The sequence below is a fragment of the Rhinolophus sinicus genome, linkage group LG13, assembly GCF_036562045.2.
Source record: "Rhinolophus sinicus isolate RSC01 linkage group LG13, ASM3656204v1, whole genome shotgun sequence".
Taxonomy (NCBI): Eukaryota; Metazoa; Chordata; class Mammalia; order Chiroptera; family Rhinolophidae; genus Rhinolophus; species Rhinolophus sinicus.
Genome location: NC_133762.1, coordinates 25,607,112 through 25,631,855, shown reverse-complemented (window position 1 = coordinate 25,631,855; position 24,744 = coordinate 25,607,112). Strand labels below are relative to the sequence as shown.

The 24,744-nt window shown below is 54.0% G+C and overlaps 2 long non-coding RNA genes across 2 annotated transcripts in view; one reads left to right on the top strand and one right to left on the bottom strand.

Annotated features, from left to right (window-relative positions):
* Positions 1-24,744, top strand: part of LOC109444591 (uncharacterized) — a 212,080-nt gene that overhangs the window by 71,269 nt on the left and 116,067 nt on the right. The gene's annotated exons all lie outside the window — the stretch shown is intronic.
* Positions 1,061-10,429, bottom strand: LOC141568218 (uncharacterized). Its single transcript, XR_012491270.1, has 3 exons — positions 10,136-10,429; positions 8,732-8,871; positions 1,061-3,346 (listed from the first exon to the last, which is right to left on the bottom strand). It is a non-coding gene; the product is annotated as an uncharacterized LOC141568218 (long non-coding RNA).

Genomic DNA, 24,744 nt, shown 5'->3' with positions numbered 1-24,744 from the left:
GTTCCTGGCACCGACTGGCACAAGACCAGGCTGCCTGCACACCCGGCTCCGATCTTGGCCCCAGGGGCTCCACCAGGCGGTGGGGACAGGGAGTTGCTGAGGAGGGGTGCTGCTTTAGACAAGGGGTGCGTGTGTGTGCGGGGAGCAGGGCTCGGCCCCTCCCTGTGTCTCTCTCACTGCGGAACCTGGTGGGTGGAAGAAGCCCAAACACTGGATTCCCCCAACTGTGTTCAACATGGAGACCTGCCTCGGGGATGAAATAGTAGCACAGTAGCTGGCACAGAGCAGCTGCTCAATAAAAGCCAGCTGTTCCAGCTGCGTACTAGGCCACTGCTCAGGGTTTCTATGAGTCTAGTTTACCTTCACCAGGATTTACCGAGCCCTTACTATGTGTCTGGCTGGGGGCAGAATGTTGGGGTCACATCACAGAACAAAACAGACAAAATCCCTGCCCTTGGACAGACAGAGAGTGAACAAGTAAGCAGACAGCATCATTTCAGACCATGGTAAAGGCTCCGAAGGAAATAAGCAGGGAGGTGTGATGGAGAGTGACCAGGGGCTTCTTTAAATAGGGTGGCTGGAGAGGGTCCCCCTGAGAAGCAGGGGTGTTGAAGGTGAAGGGAGCAGCAAAGGCAGAGGCTGTAAAGTAGGAACAAGTTAGGTGGCTTCAAGGAACAGCGGGGCAGCCACTGTGGCTGGAACAGAGTAAGCGCCAGGGAGAGGATCGGAGAGAGGGGGCGGATCTACAGGGCCTGGAAATGGAAGCGGGATGAGGAATTCGAATTTCATTCCAATGATGATGATTATAAACAAAGACCAGAGTTATGAGTGACTACAATATGCAAAGTGCAAACTCATGGTGATTCACTTTCCACCCAGAGCTTGGGCACTTGGGATCGGCATCTTAAAGAAGAGCACCTCCTCCCCCCAATCCCCCAATCCCCCAACCCCCCAACCCCCCAGCCTTTCTTTTATAAAGAAATACAAAGGTAACAGGTCATTGCCATCTGTTAGATATAAAGGCAGCGTTTGTTAGTTGCGAATGTGGCCATGTCTCCGGACTTCAGGGCCTGTTGGAAGGGTGATGTGGGCTGGGGAGGGGGCATCGTACTGCCTGCTCTGGTTTCAGCAGCATCGTGTCAGTGGGGGAAGGGTTGGGTGATCAGCTGGTCCAAACCCCTGACTCTCAGATGAGGAACCTGAGGTCCAGACAAGGGGAAGTGAATGGCCAAAGGTGACACTATGAGTCAGAGGCAGATGCAGCACTTGAACCCAAGCCCCCTGACTTTCAACCCAGACTTTCTGAGAAATGGGTGTCTTGTTATGTGCTTCCCCTTTGTTCTTTCCTCCCAGACAGAGTCAGCTGCCCTCTGGGGCAGCGGGGAGACCTGGGGCAGGGGTCGAGAGGTTTGGGGCCCACCCCTTACTCAACTATCATTGGGAACCAGTAGAGTTCAAAGTGGCAGTCGAGTAAGGGATGGGTCCCCAAAAAGTTCTCTGTTGTGGGGCCTGTCTTGGTGGAGCCTTCAGACCACTGCTCTGATGGACCCCCGCCTCTCGAGGTCGTAGAATTCAAAAAAAGGGAAGAAAGACGTTTCACCCAGAGTTAGTAATGACTCCTGAGGGTTCAACCCCACGATGGCAATTGCTGGGGGTCGAGGTAAACAACAGGCTTCTAAACAGATTGAATTAACCAAAGGACGACTCCCATGTCAGACGAATGGGTCCTTTGGCTCCAGACCCTGTTTGCACACAGAAAGGGTTTCACAAGGGCCACTTCCCATCGACCCAGCGGTGACCGTGCCGTGATCTGGAAACCTGAGGTCCAGAACCCACAGAATGGATCGCAGAACCATAAAGATTCTGATGTCCAAGGTGGGTCAGCCAGGTTCAGAAAAAGTCGTTCCAGAGCGTGGAAAAAAGTACATTGGAAGAAGAATCTAGTTTTTAAAAACTGACTTCATTTTTTAGAACAGTTTTAGATTTGCTGAAAAATGGAAAAGATAGTCCCTGACACCCAGTTTCTCCTGTGATTCACGCCTTAACATTCGCATGGTGCATTTGTTACAATGTTCATGCATTTTTATGAACTAAAGTCCGTGGTTGACTCAGATTGCCTTAGTTTTTACTGAATGTCCTCTGTCTCTTCCAGGATCCCATTCAGGATTCCACTTCGCATTTCGTTGAAATGCCCCTTTCGGCGCCTCTTGTCTGTGACAGTTTCTCAGACTTTCCTTGTTTTCAGTGACCTTGACAGTTATGAGACGGACTGGGCAGGTGTTTGTTTCCTAGGCTGCGCCTCTATTGGACGACTTTGATGTTTCTTTCCTGGTTCCACTGACGTTATGGGCGTTGGGGAGGCCGCTCTCCGGAGTGAAGTGGCGTTTGTGTCGCAGCACATCAAGGGGATGCACTAGCAGTAAGACCACACTGTGGTGTTGGCCTCGATCACCTGCCGCAGGGAGTGTTTGTCAGGTTTCCCCACTGGGAGGTTCCTCTTTTATCCCCTCTCCATACTGTCCTCTCCGGAAGGAAGTCAGTCTGTGGAGCCCCAACCTGAGGAGCAGGGAATGATGCTCCCGGGCACGATGATTTAGAGTTCTGCGTGGGGAACGGTCTGTTCTTCCCTACGTATGCATGTGTGCGTTCGTTTATTTATTTGTTCAGTCTTTTACATATATCATATGGACTCAGCGATGTTTATTTTACTTCTACTTGGGGCTATAATTCAGTACAACTTAGTTTTATTGCTCAAATTGTTCCAACTTTGACCATTGGGAGTTCTTTCAGTTGGTCCCCTTGCCTCTTGACATACCTCTATCAATATAGGTTTCCTTCTTGCCTTCCTGCCTTTCTCTCTTCCTTTCTTTCTTTCTTTTTCTCTTCCTTCATTTCTTTCCTTCCTTCCTTCTTTCCTTCCTTCCTTCCTTCCTTCCTTCCTTCCTTCCTTCCTTCCTTCCTTCCTTCCTTCTTGCTTTCTCTTCCCTTTTCTCTCTCTCTCCCTCCTTTCCTCTCTCTCTCTCTCTCTCTCTCTCTCTCTCTCATCTTCCTCCCTCCCTCCCTTCATTCTTCTCTTTCTTTCTCTCTTTCCCTCCCTCCTCTCTTCCCTCCCTCCATTTTTTCCTTTCCTTTTTCTTTTTCTCTCTCCCATCCCCCCTCCGCCTTCTACTTTCTTACCTCATCACTACAAGATACGTCAGGCTCATCTTGTACATTTCCTGCCCCAGCCTCAGAATCCGTCATCCTCCACGGAGCCCTGGTTCCTTTTACTGAGAATGGTATTAGAAGATCTGGGTGTCAGGTATGTCCACTGCTCATAGGTGGCATTTCTCGTAGGCCTTCTCAGCTGACAGAGCAAAGAAATATATGTGTGTGTATATGTGTCTATATCAACCCATGTATATGCTCATGTCTATAAATATATATGTAACCACCCATATCTATGTTTAACTAAACTTGAGTTCGTATTGATGTCTCCAGAATCCATTATTTTTATCACGCGGTTTGAAATAGTGTTGTATCTCTGTATCGATAACTGTAATGATCGCTACCACTTAACTGTTTATTAAGTGCTCAGTGCTCTCTAAGTGTTTAAGTGCATTATCTCCTTTAAGCTGCGTGATAGCCCCAGACCCTGCTTACTCCCCTTCACCCCATTTTACAGATGAGAAAATGTCAGCACAGAGAAGTGAAGTGTCTTGCCCAAAGTCTCCCAGCTAGTAACTGGTGACGTAGGTTTCAAACCTAGGCTCAATCATGTCAAACATTAAAATGCATCTACACCTTGCATTAAATAGATTTTATATACAACTAAAAGCAAAACAAAACAAAACAACTTTGCCTTATAGTCGAATGGTTGATATAGTATTACGAGTATATTTCAAAGACATTTAACTTAAGTGCCATGGTTTCCTTTGAAGCCAATACATTTGGGTTTTAGATCTCAGACATTTTCCGTTTTAGACTCTGTTGTCTCTAATGACCAGTGGATGGCAGAGCTCAGGCATATGGTGGTGCCAGTCCATCCAGCCACCGTGTGGGGTCATTCCCATACCCGCCTCCAGCTGGCCCCTTGAGAAATTTGCGGGGACACAGAGAATTCTGGGAAACATGTCTGAGGCAGCTCAGATCCCAGGGGGATGGTAAGGAAGCAGGTGGAGGGAGGGGACAGGCAGCGTGGTGCTCTGACTGCCCCAGGTGTTCCTGGGTCAGTCCCACCTGAAATATTGGGCTTCTTCAGTGGGGAGTCTGGGAGGAGCCTGCCCTGATCCCCAGGTGGCAGCGGAGGGCAGCCCAAGGCCCTGCCCACTTTTCCTCACATAGGGCTTCCTCCTCTCAGGCTGGCTACACCCTCCTCAGGCCCAAGGCCAGCCTCATTCACCTCCTCCAGGAAGCCTTCTCTGCCTGCCCGCCCTCAGTGATGTCCATGTTCCCAGAAATCCCAATCCTAGGCCAAAGGTCTCTAACTAGCGACCCTCAGATGTACTTTTTTTAACTGCAGTGTTTTCTAAAATTTTGATTTGGTAGTAAACATTGAAGAACAAGAGATTTCACATAATAATGTGGATACCCAATCTCTCTTACAAACGTTGAAAGCCTGACATCCCTAAGCTCACATTCCACTAGTTGGTTCATAGTAGGTGCTTGGCTTCTGTTGGCAGCATGAGTGGGCCGGATACTCCCAGCTTGGAGCCCTGGCTTTGGAGGCACTTGCGCCTGATTTTCAGTGCAGCGCTGCCCCTTCCTGGCTGTGGGACCTGGGAAAAATAGTTTCTCCTCACTCAGCCTCAGTTTCCTCATCTGGAAAATGGGCTTAAAACAAAACCTCCCTAATGGGGTTGTTGTGAGGATGAAATGTACTAATGCCTGGGGTGGGCTTAGGACAGGAGAGGCACTCCGGAAATTTCGATAAATATTTCCTGCTCTTTCTTGTTTTCTTTGCTTTGCCACCTCTCATTTTATAATGACCCCACTATCCATCTATTCATTCCACAAATGCCTGCTGTGTACCAGACACATGTGAGACCCAGTGCTGCCCTTAGAGAACTCCTCCTCCTGGTCTAGCTGAGAAGAGAGGTATTTCATTCACTTATTTATCATTCAGCTGTACAGGTGTTTATTGAACACCTACTGTGTACCAGGAGTTATCAGAACACAGGCTTTAGCAGTGAACAAAACAGACGAAAGTCCCGGCCATAACGGAGCTGACGCTCTAGTGGTGGCTGGCAGATTACATAATGTCAGGTGGCACTAAGTTCTGTGAAGAAGAGTTGTAGATAGATATGTCAGAGGGGCTGCTGCTTGGTCTGGAAAGGCTTCTTTGTGAGCAGGGAGGGAATGAGCCACGTGGCTGGCTCCCTGAGGTAAGAACATTCCAGACAGAGGGAACAGCAAGTGCAAAGGCCCTGAGGCAGGCACAGGCCTGGGCCTGGAGTGTTTGAGGGGCTGTGAAAAGGCCAGTGTGACTAGAGGAGAGTGAGTTATTTATTTCCAGAATGTTAGAATTCCTCTCCTCCCTCTCATCATCGTCATTATTATTTTTTTACAATGAGTCTCTTAATTTTTAACCCAACGACACAATGACAACTTATAAAAATAGAAATAATATCTGGGAAGCTCTTGGCATGTTGTTGGTACGCAAGAGCAGTGACTGCTCTTATTATGTGTTTTTCTCATTTCTGGTAGGAATGAATCACTTATTTCTAGTGTTTCCTAAAGAGGCAATGGCCCTTGGGCCTTGTCCCACTGTGGAGTGCCTTTCTTCTTCTTCTTCTTCTTCTTCTTCTTCTTCTTCTTCTTCTTTCCCAGCTTCACTGAGATCTGATTGGCACGTCACACTGTAAATTTAAGGTGGACAACGTGTGGAACTGATACACTTCCGCACTGTAAAATGATCACCACCGTAGCGTTAGCTAACACCTCCGTGGGAGACCTTTCTGATACCCCGTCATTCTGAGGGTTCTGGGAGGTGAGTGTGTGGGTGGGTGTTTGTGTGTCCTCCCCCCTCTGCCCTCCTCTCCTCTTTCCTTTTCCATCTGCAAACTCTTCAGCAGAAGGAAGTGCCCAGACGGGGGCCATTGAGAATGTGTGAGTTCTCTGTAGTTTGCAATGCGTGGAGGCCAGGGGTCAGCTCCTTGAGTCTGAAGGGGGGTGCATGAAGTGCTTGAGAATGAGAACCTTAAAATAGGGCCCGTCCCACCTGCAGTCCTCTCCCTGTCTCCAGAGCAGAGCGTCAGGGCCCCCCCTTCTGTCTCCCCACCTCCCCAGATGCTGTCTGATCCACTCCCTCGTCTCCCGCCCTGACCACTGCGGTTCCTCCTCCCTGGGCTCCCTGCTTCCACCCGGGTCGGGCTGTCAGTTCTCCACACACAACCAGAGCCCTTGAGAATGAAGTCAGCCCATGTCCCTCTCCTGCTCAAGAGCCTTTCTGGGCCCCGCCTTGCTCAGAGGCCCTTCGAGGTTCTCCAAGGCCTGGCATGATGGGACCCCCATCACAGCTCTGAGCTCACTCCCCCCGTCCACCCCCACCCCCCATCCCCGGCTCTGTGACCCCTATACCCACCGCATATACACAGCTGTGTCTCCCCTCCTCTCTGAGGCTCAGCCCAGCTCCCAGCAGCCTGCCCTGCGCACCCTTTGGGAGGGGAATCGTCTGTGATATCTGTTCACAGTTCCCTCTCTCCACCCTCCAAGCCCCTATCACTGGAGAAACATTTGTGGGTCTGCTCCCTCAAGAACACCTGCGTGCCCTCCGGGGGGTCAGCCCCAGGAAGGAGGGCTGGGCCCGGGTGCTGGGTCCCAGCCTGGGACGGTGTTGACATGCGGTGTGCAGTAAGTGCTCAATGTGTGCTTGGCAAATGAATGAGCATTGGTGATTTAAAATCAGACCTTGGAATCTCTGCAATGTTTTTAAAATTCCAGCAAATGGAGAGTTTGAGACTCAGACGGAGGCACTGAGATTCAGTTGTCTCCGCCCTACCTGCCCACCCAGAGGCGTTTCTCTCTCTCTCTCTCTCTCTCTCTCTCTCTCTCTCTCCCTCCTTCTGTCTCTCTGCATGTTCCTTTTTATCACTGTCTTATTGCGTTTTGGTCCCTGTCTTTCTCTGTATCTTTCTGTCTTCCGCCTGCCTTTTTTCCCCTTTTCCCTCTCCTTCCCTCCTCTTTTCTCTGCTCTTTCTCTCCCGTCCTTGCTTTGTCACAGTCTTGTTGTCACTCTCTCTTTCCGTGTCTCTCCCTGTCTCTCCTCTATTTGTCTCTCCTCTCTGTCATCCCCTCCTCTAGCCTCTACGGGCCGTGGGCCAGCTTCTGCTATAGAACACTTTTCTGCCTCTCCAACTGCCCTACAAAGGGGCCCCCTCCAAGTGTGACAAAGTCAGTCCTGCGAGGAGCAGGCTGGGAGCCAGGGAGGCTGGCGCTGGGCGTGCAGACGCTCAGCAACCTTCCTGTGGCGTGATAACCTCTTTGCTTGTCTCTCCAAAGAGAATAACAGTTTCTGGGACTTCTTTATTTCTCTTCCAAATATGCTTATTATTTTATTGGCTCGTGGTGAAGCTCAGAGAACTTTATGGGTGGGGGAACTTCACCAACGCAATGTCCACGGCAGCAGAAGCAACCCTTGCCAGGAGCTGACCATGTGTGGGGCCAGGCTGGGGGTGTTGCCTGGCTTAGGCCACTGTCTGCCCTGGGCTCTGCATGCAGGGCTCTTTCTGCCCAACCAAGCCTCCTTTTAGAAACTTGAACTCACTAAGCTGCTTCTAGTCTCAGGGCCTTGGCACGTGCTGTTCCCTCTGTTTGGGATGCTCTTCCTTCTATCCTTGGCCTAATTAAACTGCTTATTCTGATTCTGGCTCAAACTCCACCTCCTCCAGGAAGCCCTCCCTGATGATACCTCCACAAGTCCGGTGACACTGTTAAACACTTTCTATCACTTACCACAGTTGTAATTACTTTATTAATTTGCTCTCAGCCCCCACAGTGCTCCCTACCCCATCATCTGAGCTTAGGTCTCCCTCAGAGGGAAGTTGGGAGGCCCAGGCCCGTGAGTCAGCAAAGTTCTTCTTCCTTTCTTGACACTTTCTCTGGGGAGGTTGGGAGCTGGCTTCCTCCAAGGGTGATTAAATTCAAGGGTGCCTAAATGGAGGGGAGGTGGGCAGGTCCTGTCCCCATCCCCCAGAATAGCCATCGGAGTACCAGGCAGCTTCTCTTCATCTCCATGACAACCCCTCCCTGCCTGACCCCCCACTGACATGCTCTCCTGCTCCCTCTCCCCCACTTGAAGAGGCCAGAGGAAGCTTTTCGAAACCCAGATTTAACCTCCAATCTGCCTTGTCCCAAATCCTTCCATGACCCCCTGTTATTCTCAGGATGAAGCCCCAGCACCTCAGCTGGGCTGTAAGCCCTCTGTGTCCTGACCTTGCCTCAGCAACACCTGGCTCCTGCAGCTGCCTGCCTCCAGGTCTTTGATCTTGCTGTTCCCTCCACTCCGAATGCTGTCCCCGCAACTAGATGAAAGCTGCAGCTCGCGTCTCCCTCCTTCAGGTCTCTGCCCAAATATCACCTTCCTGGCGAGGACTGTCTTGATTGCCCTGTTCTATCTGTAACCTCCCCTCCACTTCTGCTCTCCTTCACTTCTGCGTATGACCTTGACATCTGGGAATAGGCCACAGAGGTCACTGATCTTGTTTCTGGTCTGTCTCTCCCACTGGAATGCCAGCTCCCCAAGGGCCGGTACCTGGGTCATTATGTTCCCTGCTGTACTCCCCGCAAGGAGTGGGCCCAGGGCTGTGTGGCTTTGATGGCAGACAGGCCTGACTTGGAGTTCTGGCTCCGTCACTTCCTGGCTTTCTCCTTTCTGGGCCTCAGTTTCCGCATCTGAAAAATGGGAGAAAACATGGGATGGGAATAAGGATGAAATAAAATACTGTGTGTTAAGTGCCTACATGCGCCTAGAAACCAAAAGGAAAGGAAATTCAAAAAAAGAACCAAAATGAAAACTCAGCATTCATCATTTTGGGGCAAAGGGTGACTCCATTTTGGTCTGTCCACACTTTGGACTATTACGCGGCTGTTAAAAAGAATGGCTCACAGTTTTCCCAGGTACCTGGCATGGTTAATCTTTTTTGTTTGTTTATTAAACATTCTTAATTACACATGCTACATGAACTTTGAAAATATTACACCAATTGAAAGAAACTAGACACAAAAGACCATATCTTATATGATTCCATTTACATGAAATATCCAGAATGGATAAACCCATAGGGACTGAAGCAGATAGTGGTTGCCAGGGGCTGGGGGAAGGCGGGGATGAGAAGGGAGTCGTTTAATGGGTAGCATGTGTCAGCACCTCCTTCCTTTTTATGGCCAAATAATGTTCTATTGTGGAGCTAGACCACATTATGTGCCTCCATTCATCTGCTGGTGGAAATTGAGGTTGTTTCCACCTTTTGGCGATTGTGAATAATGCTGCTATGAACATTTGAGTACAAGTTCTTGTCTTGTGTGGCTATTCTTGAATAAGAAAAGCGGATGCTGAAAAGGGTGTACAGTGTGATCCTGATTTGTAAAAGGAATGACAGATAAAGCAACCCCTTGTCCAGGCAGAATCTATAGAGGATTTTCACGCTTACAGAAAGATATGTAAGAATCCATTCTCAACTGTCAGCAGTTGGAGAGAGAAGGCTTTTGCAGAAAAGGAAAAGCGAAAAAAGAAGGCCAGACGCCAAATCAAAAGCGTGCACACACAATGATTCCGATTAGGCATGTGTGACAAGCTGCAGATTGAGTCCTTGTGTATGTAGATGTAAAAGCAAAACAACCCCAAACACACCAAAACGAACCCCCCGGAACTGTGCTGTGCAACAAGGTCTGGACAAGGGCCTGGTCAGATGGAGAAACTGAGGTTGGAAGAGAAGAGGGACGCCCAAGAATGCGTGTTCTCTAGTGCCCCATCCCCAGCTATGAGGTGGGTCCCTTTGGGCCCGTCTACCATGATCCCCCACGTGGTTCTCATTTCCTGCAGGGAGGTGTGAGCCAAGGGGTAAGGTGGGAAGGGGCCCCGGAGGAGGGAGGGGTGTGTGAGTGGACCGAAGGCTGGGGGTGGACCACATGACCTGCGCGATTTCAGGGTGCTCACCCAGGATTCCCGATGGGCCGGGCCTCCGCTGCTGAGAGTGCTTTCTTTCTGCCGTGTCCTTCTTCCTTTAGGAAACATTTCAACCCCCCGGAACGTCAGAAGAGATAGTCTCATGAGCCCAGGTCCCCGTCACCCGGCTTTGTCAAATCTTAACATTTTGCCATAGTTGTTTCAGATATAAAGCAGTCAGGGTGTGGCGGGAATCCGACTCCTCTCAAACAAGGGTGCTTTGGTGACCTCACGGAGAACTTACAAAAGGGACTCTTTTGAAGGAGTAGGCAGGGCTAAGGGAACCGATGAGGGAAGGCGCAGAGAGGGCTGCTGTCAGCGGGCGCAGACGTGTGCAGGGATGGGGTGTGTGGAGAGGGCCCTGGCAGGAGCTGAGACCCTCCGGAGGGACATCTCCAGCCTGGGGGGCACAGCAGGGAGGGGGCTGTCCTACTTTCCTTCTACGCTCCCATCTTTGGCTGCACTCAATTCTGGGACCCTCACAGGAAGCTGAGAGCAGAGTTGGTGGTCTCTACACAGGTCAGCTTCCAGGCACAGACCAGGGCAGGGCAGGTAGAGATTTGCAGGGGACAGGGCGGTCATGCCACCAATTTACAGCCAGCTGGAGTGGCGGGGGAGCGACACTGTGGTCACCCTGGTGTTGCTCTATTTTCAGTTCTGGCCCCGTGGACGTGGGTGGCATGGCGGTGTGTGTGTGTGTGTGTGTGTGTGTGTGTGTGAGAGAGAGAGAGAGAGAGAGAGAGAGAGAGAGCGGCGCTGTCGCCGTTCCTCTTTCCTAGATGCTATGTGCATGCTGGGAAACGTTGCCATTTTCAAGCTCTGGATTTTAAGCTCCTGTTCATCGGGCACTTGCTACCTGCTAAGTGGTTCCCATAGCTGATGGCGTGACTCCTCTCTCCAGCTAATTTTATAGTTCAGGAAAGCAAGGCACAGAGAGGAGCAGGGCTTTGTGCAAAACAGGGGCCAGAGCTGGACTTGGACGTGGAGCAGTTGTGGGGGAAATCTGAGCCTTGGCTGTGATGTGCTCTGCCCCCTGGTTCAGGTTGCCTCCATCTCTATTCTGTGGAGTTCCCAGAAGGAGCCTCCTGCTGATAGGACATCACTCCCCCTGATGCTTGGCTCCAGCTGAGGGCCCAGGTATCCAGGCCCCCTCCTGGGAAAAGGTCCGGATTCATCCTGACCTGGGCTCTGTCAATTCCACCTGAATCAACTTGGACAATGATTTGACTCCCTAAGCCTCAGTGTCTCCATCAGGAAAATGGGCACAACGTGAGCCCCTCCATGCAGTGAAGCTGTAAGGGCTTGATGAGGTGACCTGCAAGAAGCCTAGGACCCAGGGCGCAGGCGGCTGCCCTGCTGGGTTTCTGATTTCCCCTGAGTCGCCTCCTGGGGGCCGGATCCCCAGTTGGAGGAAGGATGAGGCAGCGCTAGGGGCCCTGGGGGGCCTGGTCCTAGGACAATGCGGAGCATTGAGTTCATGCCAGCCCTAGTCTGAGGTTGGAAAAATAGGAGGGTAATCTGGGCAGGACTCAGACAAAGACCTGGGGGATGGGTTGGCCAAGGGGGCGTCAGGTTACCCCCCCACGGGCTGCAGCCGCACTGGTGGCCCCCCCAGCAGCTCAGCTCGTGGGGGTATTTTCCTTTCTCCAAAGATTATAATTAAACAAGTGGTCAGGGCCCCTTGCTGAGGCTTTGGCAGGCGGGTTTCATTACAGGAAGAACTGTAGGTACAGGGGCTCGCAGGTCTGGGGGGCGTGTCACTGTGATAGCAGTAATAATAGGAGTAAGAGTAACAGCCAGCCTGCAGGAGTGTTCTCAGTGGGCCAGGCTTCAGGCAACCAAGTATGCGTCTCCCTCCTCCTCACAGCCCTGACGGGCAGGTGTGTGTCATGCCTGTTTTGTAGATGCGCTCCAAGGCTGTTCCCTGCATCCCCTCAGCAGAGCGGGGGTGCAGTGGTTCAGGGTCTAGAATCACACAGACCTTCTCGCTTCCTTGCCTCCGTTTTCTCCTCTGGAAATGGGGACCTCACTGAGTTGTGAGATCAGGTGAGTGGGCGCACAGTGAGGAGTCAAAAAATGTCCGTTTCCCTCCTTCCTTTTCTACTGAATGAATAAAGGGCCAGGTTCTGCCTTGAAGGAGTTGGCACTATTGATGCCCCATCCCCCACCCACCACCTCTTTCTCAATGTGGTGCAAGGGAGGTGGGGGGATGATTCAGAGGCCTCAGACTGTAACAACACACCTACCCCTACCTGAAAGGAAAGTGCTGCTACTGTACCCATTTTGCAGATGAGGAAAGTGAGGTTCTGAGAGGCAGGTACTCATGCTTCGATACAGAGACCGTGGCTGAGGAGGAGATGCCTGAGGGAAGGCCCCAGCCTCCCAGGCTAGCACCCTGAGGGAGGGGTAGGGGACCCCCCAGTTGTCCCCTGCCTGTCAGTGTCCCTGGCCAGTACCCCAGCCTCTGTTTACCCAGCCTAACACCCCAGAGGCTGTCTCTTCCGCTTGCCCGGGAGTCTCTGGCGCCTTCACAATAGAATTCTCTGTCCCTGCAGCTGGTTTTCATTCAAGCCCTTTGTGCTGAAAATAAAATAATAAAAAGAAAACTTGGCTCCACCCCTCTCCTTTGCTTCCTGGGGAGAGAGGAGGATCCCAGCTTCTTTCCCTCACTTGGGACCCAGAGATGTCCACAGCCTGCCTGAGGTCACACAGGACGGTTGGAGCCAGGACCCTGGCCTTGGACTCCTCATTCAGTGCCCTGCTCATACCCCCACCCCACCCCACCCCACTGTCTTCAGGGCCTGCTGCCCCCGCCCCGACCCTGCATTTGTTCTTCCTGGCTCTGTCCTTGAGCAGAGGAAATGGGACTAACGTTCCCTAAAGCTTACTGCATGCCGGGCACCCTGCCATCCTCAAACGCACAGGATCCTCACGCAGCCTGTGGGGTCGTGACACCCCATTGAACAAATGAGGAGACTGAGGCTCCGCGGGAAGTGCCTAAGGTCAGAAAGCTGCGAAGTGGTAGAGCTGGGATTCGAACTTATGTTCTCACGGCTGGGTTGCTGCCACGTCTGGCACCCTCTTCAGGGCCCTGTAGGGAAGCCTGAGCCCCAGAGGTGGCGGGGGATCCTGGAGGGAAGTAGGAGCCTGCGCAGGGCCAGGACCCTGGAGCTGAGCCAGCCAGGAACAATGGGTCCTCAGAGGTGGTGGTGGCCCGGGGTGGGGGGTGGGGTGAGCTGGAGCTGGGAGCCACAGAGCCAGGTGGCCTGGAGATGCAGTGCTCCCCACACCCCGCCTTCTCTTCCGGGACACTCCAGACACCTCAGCTTCCGAACCCGACAGATCCAGGGTTCCAGCAAGAGACATGTAACAATAATGGCTACTAACTATACTTCATGCTGATCCAGCACTAACTACAGGCCAGGCATTGTGCCAAGGGCCTTCCTGGGTGCTCGCAGCCAGCCTCGGAGGTGGGACTGTGATTACTACCCTTTTATAGATGTGCAGAGTGAGGCCCAAGGAGGCGCGTAGGGACAAAGAACTGGGAAAGTGTGGCCTTCAGAGAGTGAGCTGCCTGTCCCAGGAGGTATGCAAGCAGAGGTGGAGGGAATACAGTGGGGTCAGAGTAGGGCCACGGTAGAGAGAGGGTGATTCGCTGAACATGATTCACAGGAAGCAGGAGTTGGGAAGCAGATGAGGCCTCCTGGGTGTTGTGGGAATGAAACACATTAATGGATACCCAGGATTGGACATGTTCCTGGCCGATGAGAGCTGGTGCTCCGTGAATGAGAACCCCTCTCGTGGAGCACCTACAGTTCGCAGAAACAGTAACTCACACTGTGGAGCCTGCCAGGCACCCAGGCCCCAGGCCCGGATGCTTGTGAGTGCGCAGGACGTCTCAGCCCCTTTGCTGAGTGCTCGTGGGTCCTTGACACTCAAGATACCTGCTGTTCTTTTTTTTTTTTTTTTTTAAAGATTTTATTGGGGAAGGGGAACAGGACTTTATTGGGGAATAGTGTGTACTTCCAGGACTTTTTTCCAAGTCAAGTTGTTGTCCTTTCAATCTTAGTTGTGGAGGGTGCCATTCAGCTTCAAGTTGTTGTCCTTTCAGTCTTAGTTGTGGAGGGCGCAGCTCAGCTCCAGGTCCAGTTGCTGTTGCTAGTTGCAGGAGGCGCAGCCACACCATCCCTTGCGGGACTTGAGGAATTGAACTGGCAACCTTGTGGTTGAGAGCCCACTGGCCCATGTGGGAATCGAACCGGCAGCCTTCGGAGTTAGGAGCATGGAGCTCTAACCGCCCGAGCTACCGGGCTGGCCCCAATACCTGCTGTTCTTACTCCTCCTGGCAGACGAAGAAGTTGAGGCCCAGCGAAGCCCCAGCGCCTGTGTGGGAGGTAATCAGCGTGGCTGCAGGCCCGAGCTGTCCTGCTCCGCTCTGTGGCCTGGGGCAGCTGCTCACTTCCCTGAGCCTCCTTTTCCTCACCTGTCGCATTAGGTGCGTTTATCCGAGGCACCCGGGACTTCCAGGTGAGGGTTGAAGTGTCTGCAAAGTGATGCTTTTTTCTCCCAGGAGCTAGCTACCCCCAATGCAATTCTCTCTAAAAGACCCCTTTCCAGCCTTCTCATCCCTCCCGCTCTCTACCTTCTCCCTGTCTCAGGGTTCATTCCTATTTTCTTCATGTCCCAATGAGGCCATCTTTCATGCCTGAAACAGTAAAGACATTGAATCAAATCTTAGAACAAGAAAGTGCCATGCGGGGCTGTTCCAGGGTTGGTTAGCTGGGTTTTCGGTTGGCTTCTCTTCACATTTCTTTTCCTCATGGGTCCCAGTGGCTGCTGTGGCACCAGACATCAATTCCCACATGACCACATCCTAACCAGAAAGGGAAGGGGGTGGCCAGAAAAAGGGACCTTTCTGGTCCAAATCTTATTCTCTTATCAGGCAGGCAAACATTTCCCAAATGTGCCAGTAGAGGGGCTGGCCCCGTGGCTCAGGTGGTTGGAGCTCCATGCTCCTAACTCCGAAGGCTGCTGGTTCGATTCCCACATGGGCCAGTGGGCTCTCAACCACAAGGCTGCCAGTTCGATTCCTTGACTCCCACAAGGGACGGTGGGCAGCGCCCCCTGCAACTAAGATTGAACACAGCACCTTGAGCTGAGCTGCTGCTGAGCTCCTGGATGTCTCAGTTGGTTGGAGCGCGTCCTCTCAACCACAAGGTTGCTGGTTCGACTCCCGCAAGGGATGGTGGGCTGCCCCCTGCAACTAGCAACGGCAACTGGACCTGGAGCTGAGCTGCGCCCTCCACAACTAAGACTGAAAGGACAACTTGAAGCTGAACGGCACCCTCCACAACTAAGATTGAAAGGACACGACTTGGCAAAAAGGCCTGGAAGTACACACTGTTCCCCAATAAAATCCTTAAAAAAAAAAAAAATCCCAGTAGACTGCTTCTGGTGTCCCATGTGACAACGGAGGAGTTACATGTCCACTTTTAAACCCAAAAGGGAATTCCCAGGACTGACTTAGACCAATCAGGCCTCAGCCTTTCTATGCTCCCAAAGAAAGAATGGCTGAGGGGACACAGCTGGGCCAGCCGCCAGTTCCATTCTCACTGACAGCCCACCTACAGGTCCCATGCTCAGGCCTCCCCTCCGCAAGCACCTTCCTCCCAAACCTCAGATGCCGGGTCTCTGGGTCTCCTCCCTGCTCTTCCTCCTCCAGCTTCACCATTGGCCCTGAGGTGGGTGAAGCCTGCATGTCCCTTATGTGACCTCATGCCCGGTGAGCTCAGCTGCACTGGGTCCCTCATGCCTTTATGAGAGCTCTCCAGACCCTGTCCGTGTCCCCTGTGTCCCCCAGGCCATGCGGACTGCCAGAGCCCAGCCTCTTCCTTCTCCCAGGTCTCCCTCTTGCTCAGTTGCCCAAATCAGAGACACTAGTGTCCCTGAATCCCTCCCCACCATGCCTTCCCCAGCTCAGAAAGTGGCACTGCCCCCATCCGGTGGATCAGGCCTCAGACCCCAGACTCGTTCTCCACTCTGCTCTCTCTCCCTCCACATCCAATCCATCAGCAAACCCCGGGCTCTAGCTCAGAATCCGACACACCCCGTCCTCTGCCATCACTTGGTCCCTCTTCATGCCCGCCTCCCTGCCTTAGGCTTCCCTGCAGCCGCTGGAGGAATCCTGTTAGAGCAGCAGTCAGTTCATGCCCCCACCCTGCTCAGAGCTGTCCTGTGGCTCCCACCTCCCTCTGAGAAGAGCAAAGTCCTCCCTACCCCACAGGCCTCAGGGGATTGGCCCCTGCACACCCTGCCTCCTCTCCCTTCCCGTCCTCTCCCCTCTGGCCACCCTGACCTGCCTTTCCTTAAACAACACACCGAGCTGCCCTTCCCTGCCAACTCCCCACTTTTGCCCTGGTCCCTCTGCCTGGAGCGCTGCTCTGGATCTTTCTGTGACCTGCGCCCTCTCCTTACTCAGGGCTGTGCTCCTCAGACCGACCTGCAAGACCACACCCTGCAGGCATCCCTCCATCATTCTCTGTCCCGACCCTGATCTATGTCCTGCTGAGCACTTGTCATCCTTTCTTTCATTTATTGGTTCATTTGTTCGATGTCTTGTGCACACGCGGATCCCATTCTGAGGTGAGGTCCAGCAAGCGGGACTGTCCTATTCAGCACATAGTAGGCACACCAAACACTGTGCTGTTCAGCACACAGTAGGCACACCAAACACTGTGCTTGGCGATACTGTTGGCAGTTCCTGCAGTGCTGCAGCCCATGGTGACAGAACCCGCCAAGGGCTGACGGTCCCCCCATTGCAGGGGTGCTGCCTGGACGTTGGGCTGGGAGTCGGGGGACAGCCCCAGGCAGGGGGGAGAGGATCTCTGAGCCTCCACCTGCCAGGAGCGAAAGGCCCCGGAGCCTGGACCCTCATCCCTGGAGTCTGGGAAGTGACACTGGGCAGGAAAGGAATTTAGGAATTTCAGTCCGTCCTCGGTGCTCCCTTTGGGAACATCTTGTCCGATGGTTTCTGTTTGTTTTGTCATTTCTGAGCTGTGGTACCCACTATTCAGCAGCGGTCCCACTGCGGTGGCCCACAGCACCCCAGGCAAGCTCTGCAGCCGGCCCGTAAGGTGGAAATCGACCACGGCCAAGTTCCTCTTGGGGATTCCACAGGAAGGACACAACCCTTTCCAACCAAGGCGGATGTTCGCTCTCCGTAAATTCAGTCCCCCAATCCCCCCAGCGTTGGGTCCCACCCAGGGGGAGGCCTGGCTTGTATTTGTGGGACACAGTGTGGGAATGGGGCTGACGCCAACTGGGGGGGAACCGCGAACCCACATCTCCCCCTCCTGGCGTTCCACCAGGCAATGGGCTCTTCTCTCAGAGACATTTTTCCTTTTTGCTGAGCATGTGTAGTTGAATTCCTGTCCAAGTGCCTAAGTTGTACAGCCCAGACTATAACAGATAAGGAGGGAGGGCTGTTCTGCTTGATCTCTGGGGCGGAGGCCTCCTGGCCGGCACCTCGTCACCTCTTCTCTAGGGCGACCCCAAGGCCCGGCCTTAGAACACCAGGCCCAGGGGAACCCCGTCTGAAAGCCACGATTTAGGTTCATCGCTTTGGTTTCCATCCAGGAAAGGTAGGCTGTGAGAGGTGAGGGAGGTAGCGCTTTGGGGACCAGGAGTCGTCTGGCTGAAGCAGCCATCCTGGAGGAGGGGGTCTGGGCAGGATGGGGCTGGGACCCAGCCCACGGCCACAGCAGGATGTGGGAGAGGAGAGGGCGTGACTTGCGTGGGGCTCCATTCATTCTGTGTGTACTCTTCATTCACTCAAAAATATTCATGCAGCACCTACTCTGCCGGGTGCTGGGGAGACAAGGACCCCTGCCCACAAGGACCTCACAGCCCCGTCACCTAATCACCCTCGGAAATGTCAGTTTGGGACTGACAAGTCCAAGGTGATTTAAGGGCCTGGAACAGGAGGAGGGTTGAGGTGGTTGGGGAGCTCAGGAATGACTCCTGGAAGAAGCCGAGCTGAGAACTGAAGGGGAAGCAGAGGCCAAGTAGATAAGGAGGGAGGAACCAATTTCCCAGCATGTGGGACAGCATGTGCAAAGGCCGTGTGGTGGCACAGAGCAGAGTGTGTCGGTGACTCGAAAACACCCATGTGGTTGGAGCTGGGAGGTGAGGGGTGAGTGGGGAGCAAGGAAGGCTGAGGGCTGTGCTCAACAGGCTCCTGGGGGCAGCAGCCTGGTATTATGCTGAGGCCAGTGGGGAACCTTGGGAGGGTCTGAGTAGGAGATCGGGTTACCAGGCATTTCTGCCCGCCTCTGCCTTCCCACCTGACTACTTGTCACACCCTGGCTTGGTATCTTTCACGATCTCCACCACTCCTGAAGACTAACTCCTGAAAGTGCCAAGGGTTGAACCCACTTGTCAGATGAGGAAACTGAGTCTGGATCTTCCCATGACTCCACCCGCTTCCTCCTGCCCAGAGAAAAGAGGAACGAGGAACTGACAGCCCTGTGGTCAGCTGGGAAGAGTGGGCTGGGAATGGGGAGGGTGGGGCCCTCAGGGGCCTGCACCCTGGGACGGGCAGGGGCCCTGCTTCCGTTTAACCACAGCCCTGTGACATGCCCCAAAAGGGAAGCAAAGGCCGCCTGTCCTCATCCCTACACCCTAGGGAGGGGACGAGGAATGCCCTGGGGCGGGCAGGAGCCTGGGGAGGCCTCACTCTCCCCCCTCAGGATGCAAGACTCGGTTCTTGGAGAACTTTGGGGTCACCTGAACCCAGCTGGGCGACCTCAATCAAGTTCCACCACTTTGGCTTCCTCCTCTGTAAGTAGAGGATCAGAACCTCTCGCCAGGTTATTCTCAGGATTAGCACACAGTGGGGCCTCACTGAATGGCTGGCTAATGGTTGCTGGTTGAATGAGCTAAAGGTGTTTGTCTTCCTAAAAGGAGTAGCCACTTAGATAAACAAAACAAAACAAAACAAAACACCTGTGTATTGGACATTCAACAAATATTTATTGAGCACCTAATGTGTTCCAGGCATTTTCCTATGTGTTGTGGAGACAATAGTGAACAAACCAGACACAGGTGCCGGCAAACGCCCCCCCGCCACCCTGCCTGGTCTGTGGCAGACATCACTAATCAATCATTTTCCCCTCTGGAATCACGATTTTCCCTAGTACTGCACCAGCTGGCGGCTGGCTCATGAGGGGGCCCCACCTATCATTCCCAGGGTGGCTGGGTGAATGGGGACTCCGAAGATCCCAGCAAGAGCCCCCTTGGTGATTTAAGCTGTTTCCTCTCAGTCACTTTTCAACAAGTATCTGTTGAGCTTCTACCATGTGCCAGGTTGGGGGGAACATAACAGTGACCAGGGTGGTCCCAGTGCTTGCCCTCAGGAAGCTGTCATCCTGGTGAGGGAGGGGGACAGACAAGTCAACAAATAAGTAGATACTTCCAGACACAGATCAAAGGCGAACCCAGAGGGGTGGGGTGGAGCGCAGCAGGAGAGGTGGCTGGGGTGGTCCCGGGGACATTCATTGAGGCCTGACCGATGAGATGCAGCCACCAAAGAAAAATACAGGGGAACAGTGTTAAAGGTGGAGGGAAGAGCGAGGACAAAAGCCTGGAGGTGGGAATCAGGTTGACTTATTTCAGGAACTGAAAGAAGCTGGTCTTCCCGGGGAGGCCTGAGTGCCAGAGCAAGAAGTAGAGGCGGCGTCGGAGGCTGGGAGCCAGGGTCGGGCATTGGATTTTATCCTGAACATGATGAGCAGTCACTGGAGGGTCCCAGCAGGGCGATGGCTGGGTCGGGGTGACATTTTTGGTCTCTCCAGCTGCCACATGGAAAGACTGTCGGGGACAAGGGTTAAGCAGGGAACCCAGCTGGAAATGACAGTAGATGTCCCGGTGAGCAACGATGATGAGCAGGGTGGTGGCAGTGATACAGGGATGGGTGGTAAGTGCTGGCAGAGGCCCAGGGCTCTGCATTCGGTTTCGTTGTTCCTTTTACACAATCCACCCCGGGGCTCTGGGTCACTGGACTTTCCCTGGCACCGCTGGTGGAGCCCACAGCATGCTGGTGATCTGGCTTTTCCTCTCCCTGGCCCCCTCCCTGCCCTGCCCGGGACCCCCCCCCCCTTCTGCAAGGGCACACCCAGCCCCAGGTACTGTTACTGTCTCCCTACTAGCCCAGGCTTTGCCCAGGTCCCCCACCAAATGCTGCTGCTGCAGTGCTCCCCTCCTCCAGCCCTTTGCCAAACCACTGGGGGCAGATGTTTACTACCTTCCCCAGATCAGGTTTGTCTCCTGAGAGGGCCTTGAGAGTCCAGTGGCAGGGAGGGGTAGGTATGTTTCAGGGTCCCTGATAACAGAAAAGTACCCACAAGTAGCTTGCCAGAGGGCAGCCCCTTTGTTGGGAGGGAGCAGGCAGACATACTCTCCTTACTTACTCAGGCCTCAGGTGCTCAGATTGGCGGTGGCTGGAGAGCTGTGTTGAGCAGGGTTCTGGGGCTGCATCTGGGCTCCCAGGAGGGAGACTGTAATTGATTAGTAATGTCTGCTGTGGGCCCAGAATTGAGAATATGGGGCATGATGGCCTCATCTTTGTGTCTCTAGCACGCAGTTGGTCCTCAGACCTGTCCTCTCCCATTGCGCTCCTAAGTCTTCAAGTATAATAGATGCTGTTTGAAAACACTCAATGGCCTTGGTTTCCTCGTTCGTGAAATAGGGATGATGACGACGCTGCCCCAAAGTGGCTGGGAGGCTTGGAGGAGAGGCTCCCCAGCAGCAGCTGGAAACAGGCCCTGAAAGCTGCGTTGTCCAAAGTCATGCAGCTGGGAGATGACAGAGGTGGGATTTGAACTCAGGGCCCCCGACTCAGAAAGGGCAGGCGGAACAGTTGGGCTGGGTAGGGGAAGGTGCTGCCCAGATCTCCCTGTGACCATGGACCCCACTTCTCCTTTCTGCCCAGTGCACTCAGCACACAGGAAGCCTGGCTGGGGCCTCCCTTGCCCATCCTGTCTGCAGCCGCGTGGACATGGGGTCCTGGCGTCACTCGCCTCTGCCACCCCGGGCCTCCCCCTTCCTGTCTTGTGCAAGACGAGGCGTCCCCTGTGTGGAATGGCCGGTGGGTGGATGGGTGAATGGGTTCTCAGGCGAGGTCACTGCCTGCAGTTACCGCTAGCTGGCCTGGCCCAGGACCCCGCCCTTCCTCCCCCTCCTCTGTTTCCCCAAAGTTCAGACAGCCTTGAGCAAGAAGCTGGGGGTCCCAGGAAATCAGGCAGGTGCCCAGCCAACTTCTTGTCCCCAAAGAGCAGGCCTGGGCTCAGGCTGTTATGGAGAGGCTCCTAAACAACAACGACGGCTCTAATAATAATAATGGCTCCTATTTTTTGAGTGGCTTCTATAGGCCAGTGGCTTCTATCTCATTTAAACATGTTTATATGATTACCTACTATGTGACACGTGCTATTCTAAATCCTTTATATCTAGTGTCCCATTAAATCTCCATAAAACCCTTGTGGGGTAGGATAGTTTTTAAAAAAAATTTAAAAAATTTTGTGATCCCTTCCTTCAGATGAGGAAACTGAGGCTCTGAGAGGTGGAGGGACTTGCCCAAGGTCATTCATCTCAGCGGCTTCCCAGGGCCAGAACTGATCTGCAATGGAGGCCCAGAAAGGAGGTGCGTGTGGCACTCTCTGGCTGGGCGGCCCATAGCATGTGGATGGCCCCTCTGGGCCTCAATTTTCCTAGTATTTGTGCCAGTTCTGAATTCTCAGGCTTGTGTGTTTAGGTCACAAGGTTTGGGGCAGGGCCAGGGTAGGCAGCGGAAGACGCCTCTGGGATGGCCATGGTACCAGGTACTGGCATCGTCCACCTGGGAGCTCGCACCTGTGGCCACTGCTCAAGGGCTTCCTCTGGCTGCAGGAGTGGGGGGCAGAAGTGAGAGACCCTTGGCAACAGAGGTGGGAACTGCTGCATAAATACCCCGCTTTCCTTGCCCCTGAGGTGGGGCAATGCTAGGCCTGTTCTGCTCCTTCTCCCAGAGGCCCCGGGGGCTGAGCACATAGAAGCAACCTGTTCACTCCCCTTCCTGGTCTCACTTCTTCACTCCCTAACTGGTGCTTCTAGGAATCACTTCCCAAACAAACTACTTGTACTCCAATCCTCGTCTCAGATCTGCTTTGCCCACCTAAGACAGCAGATGTGCCCCTCGGAGGTTCAGAGTTTTGGAATCACAGAGACGTGAGTCTGAATCCTGGCACTGCCATTGACCTGGTCTGTGACCTTGGGAACCTGCCCCCTTTCCCAGAACATCAGTTCCTTCATCTGTGAAGTGGGAACTTAGAACCAGAGAACCAAGTGATGACGAGATGATTAGGGGAGTGTGAGGTGACAGGGACCAGAGCAGAGCTCCCAGTCGTGGAGCCCACAAGTGGTGCTGGGTGCCACGTCTGAGGCTTCTGGGGTGGCAGGGTAGGTGGTGGAGAGGCCGATGGGAGCAGCCTGGACAGAGGCGTGGAGAAAGGGCTGTGGTCCTCCTCAGCCGTTTGACTGGCGGGGCAGGCAGATGGGTGGGAAGGACACACAGCCAGCCCTCTCCCCCCCCCCCGCTCCCCCCCACTCTGGGATTCCAGGGTCCCCAGTGCAATGCTCAGGGCAGAGCAAAGAACAGTGAGTTCTCTCACTCGGGGGTGACCTGGGAAGGTCAAGGGTGTCTGCAGACAGAACCTCATCCCGCGGGGAGATTCCAGGGCTACCTGTGCATGGACTCCCTTCAGGGGTGTGGGCACTAGGTGTTCCCCTTTACCCTGGGTGAGCCTCAGGCCCGAAAGAGCCCGCTGCTCCCTCCGCAAAGCTGGGGACCTTCCTGTTGCAGGGATGGCAGCCTCAGCCCCCCAGCTGCCCAGGCTCCTAAATCAAGTTTCCATCTCCTGCCCCCATGGCTGCTGTTCATTCTGTGTCTTGTCTGTCTCCTGCCACCGGGATGTCACCATCCCCCAGGCGGGGAGTTCGGTCTGTTTTGTTCACTGCTGTGCCCCTGGAATAGGTGCCCAGTAAACAGTTGTGAGGAATGAATGAATGAATAAAAGCTTCTGCGGCAGGTGAGGAGGCTGAGGCCCCAGAACGGCCGGCGCAGGGCGCTCACCATCCAGGGCTCCTCGTCACTCACCCCAGTCTCTGGAACAGTTTGTTTCCAGTGTGTGCCAAGTGTGGGTCCTAGTGCGAATCTCAGCTCGTGCATGTCTGGGCTCGTGCCACGCGCCTCTGGCAAGCTTCCCCATCTGTGACGGGTCACCTGGAGGTCCCACGGGCACAGAGCGAGGTGCCAGTGGATGGGATGGTGTGTGGTGAGGGCTGGGCACACAATTGGTGCTGAGTAAAGGGGAGTGGGGCTTGGCTGTGGGGGAGGCTCTGGCTTGCGGTCCCCTCCCCCTCTCTCCAGGGCCTGTAATTACCACTTACCCTGGTCAGTGGGCCCAAGAAATTCCATGTGTGGGCAGGGCTGCGGCCAGGGTGCTCGCCCAGCCCCCAGAAGGTCTCACGGGCACTGTCCGGTGGGCCTCATGGCTGACATTCCAGGCACGTTTCCCAGCCCTGGGGCTGCCACAGGCCCGCACAGGGTGGGGGTGGGGGTCAGAGCCTTCAGGCTGGACAAACCAGTCAGCCTCCCAGGCCAGGCTGCCTGGCCACCAACTTCCTGCTGGGCCCCCTGAGGCCCAGCGGGGCCTCCAAGTCCCTCCTTCTGCCTCCACTGCCACCATCATTGCTCATTCACACTGGCACAAAAGTCTCCGTCCAGGCCCTCCAGAAATTCCCTCGGCATCCTCAGCCATAGGGGTCCTTTACACCCAGAGGTTAGCCGTGTCACTCCCCATCTGAGTGGGATCCCAGGGCTCTGAGAAGCAGCTGTCAAGTTCTTCCCTTGGCTCACGAGGCCCTACAGCATCTGACCTCCTCTCCCACCCCTGCCTCACCACCCTTCCAGCCATGCTGGCCTCCTCCGTGTCCTGAAACAGCCTGAGCTCATGCTGCCGCAGGGCCTTTGCACTGGCTGTTCCCTCTGTCTGGAATACTCTTCCCTCAGGTGTCGACTGGGTCCCCTCCCTCGTTCCTTAGGTGTCACCTGCATGTGACTTCTTCTCTGAGCCCCCCCACCTCCACCCCCTGCTCAGTCGTCCACGTTCCTTTTCCTGCTTTGTGTTCCCCTGGGCGCTCATCACCTTCTGAAACACTGTAGATTTCACTTACCCACAAGGGCCGGGGTTTTTGTCTGTTTTGTTCTCTGTTGTATCCTTATGCCCAGCACTGTGCCCAGAACATAACAGGTGCCCAACAAACATTTGTTGATCGACTGAACGAACAACTCTACGAGTTGTTGGTAGATAAGGACGCTGAGGTCACTCTACGTAGGTGACCAGCCCAAGGCCAGACAGCAAGTTTGAGTTTGAGCCGGGAGAGGAGTTAGGGTTCATCAGATCCTGGAGCCAGCATTTTGGAAATGGCTTCCAGAGATGAACAGACAGGACCCAGGCCCGAGCAGGCGATTGTGCTGATTCTGCTACCTTGCCGTCCCCAGGGCT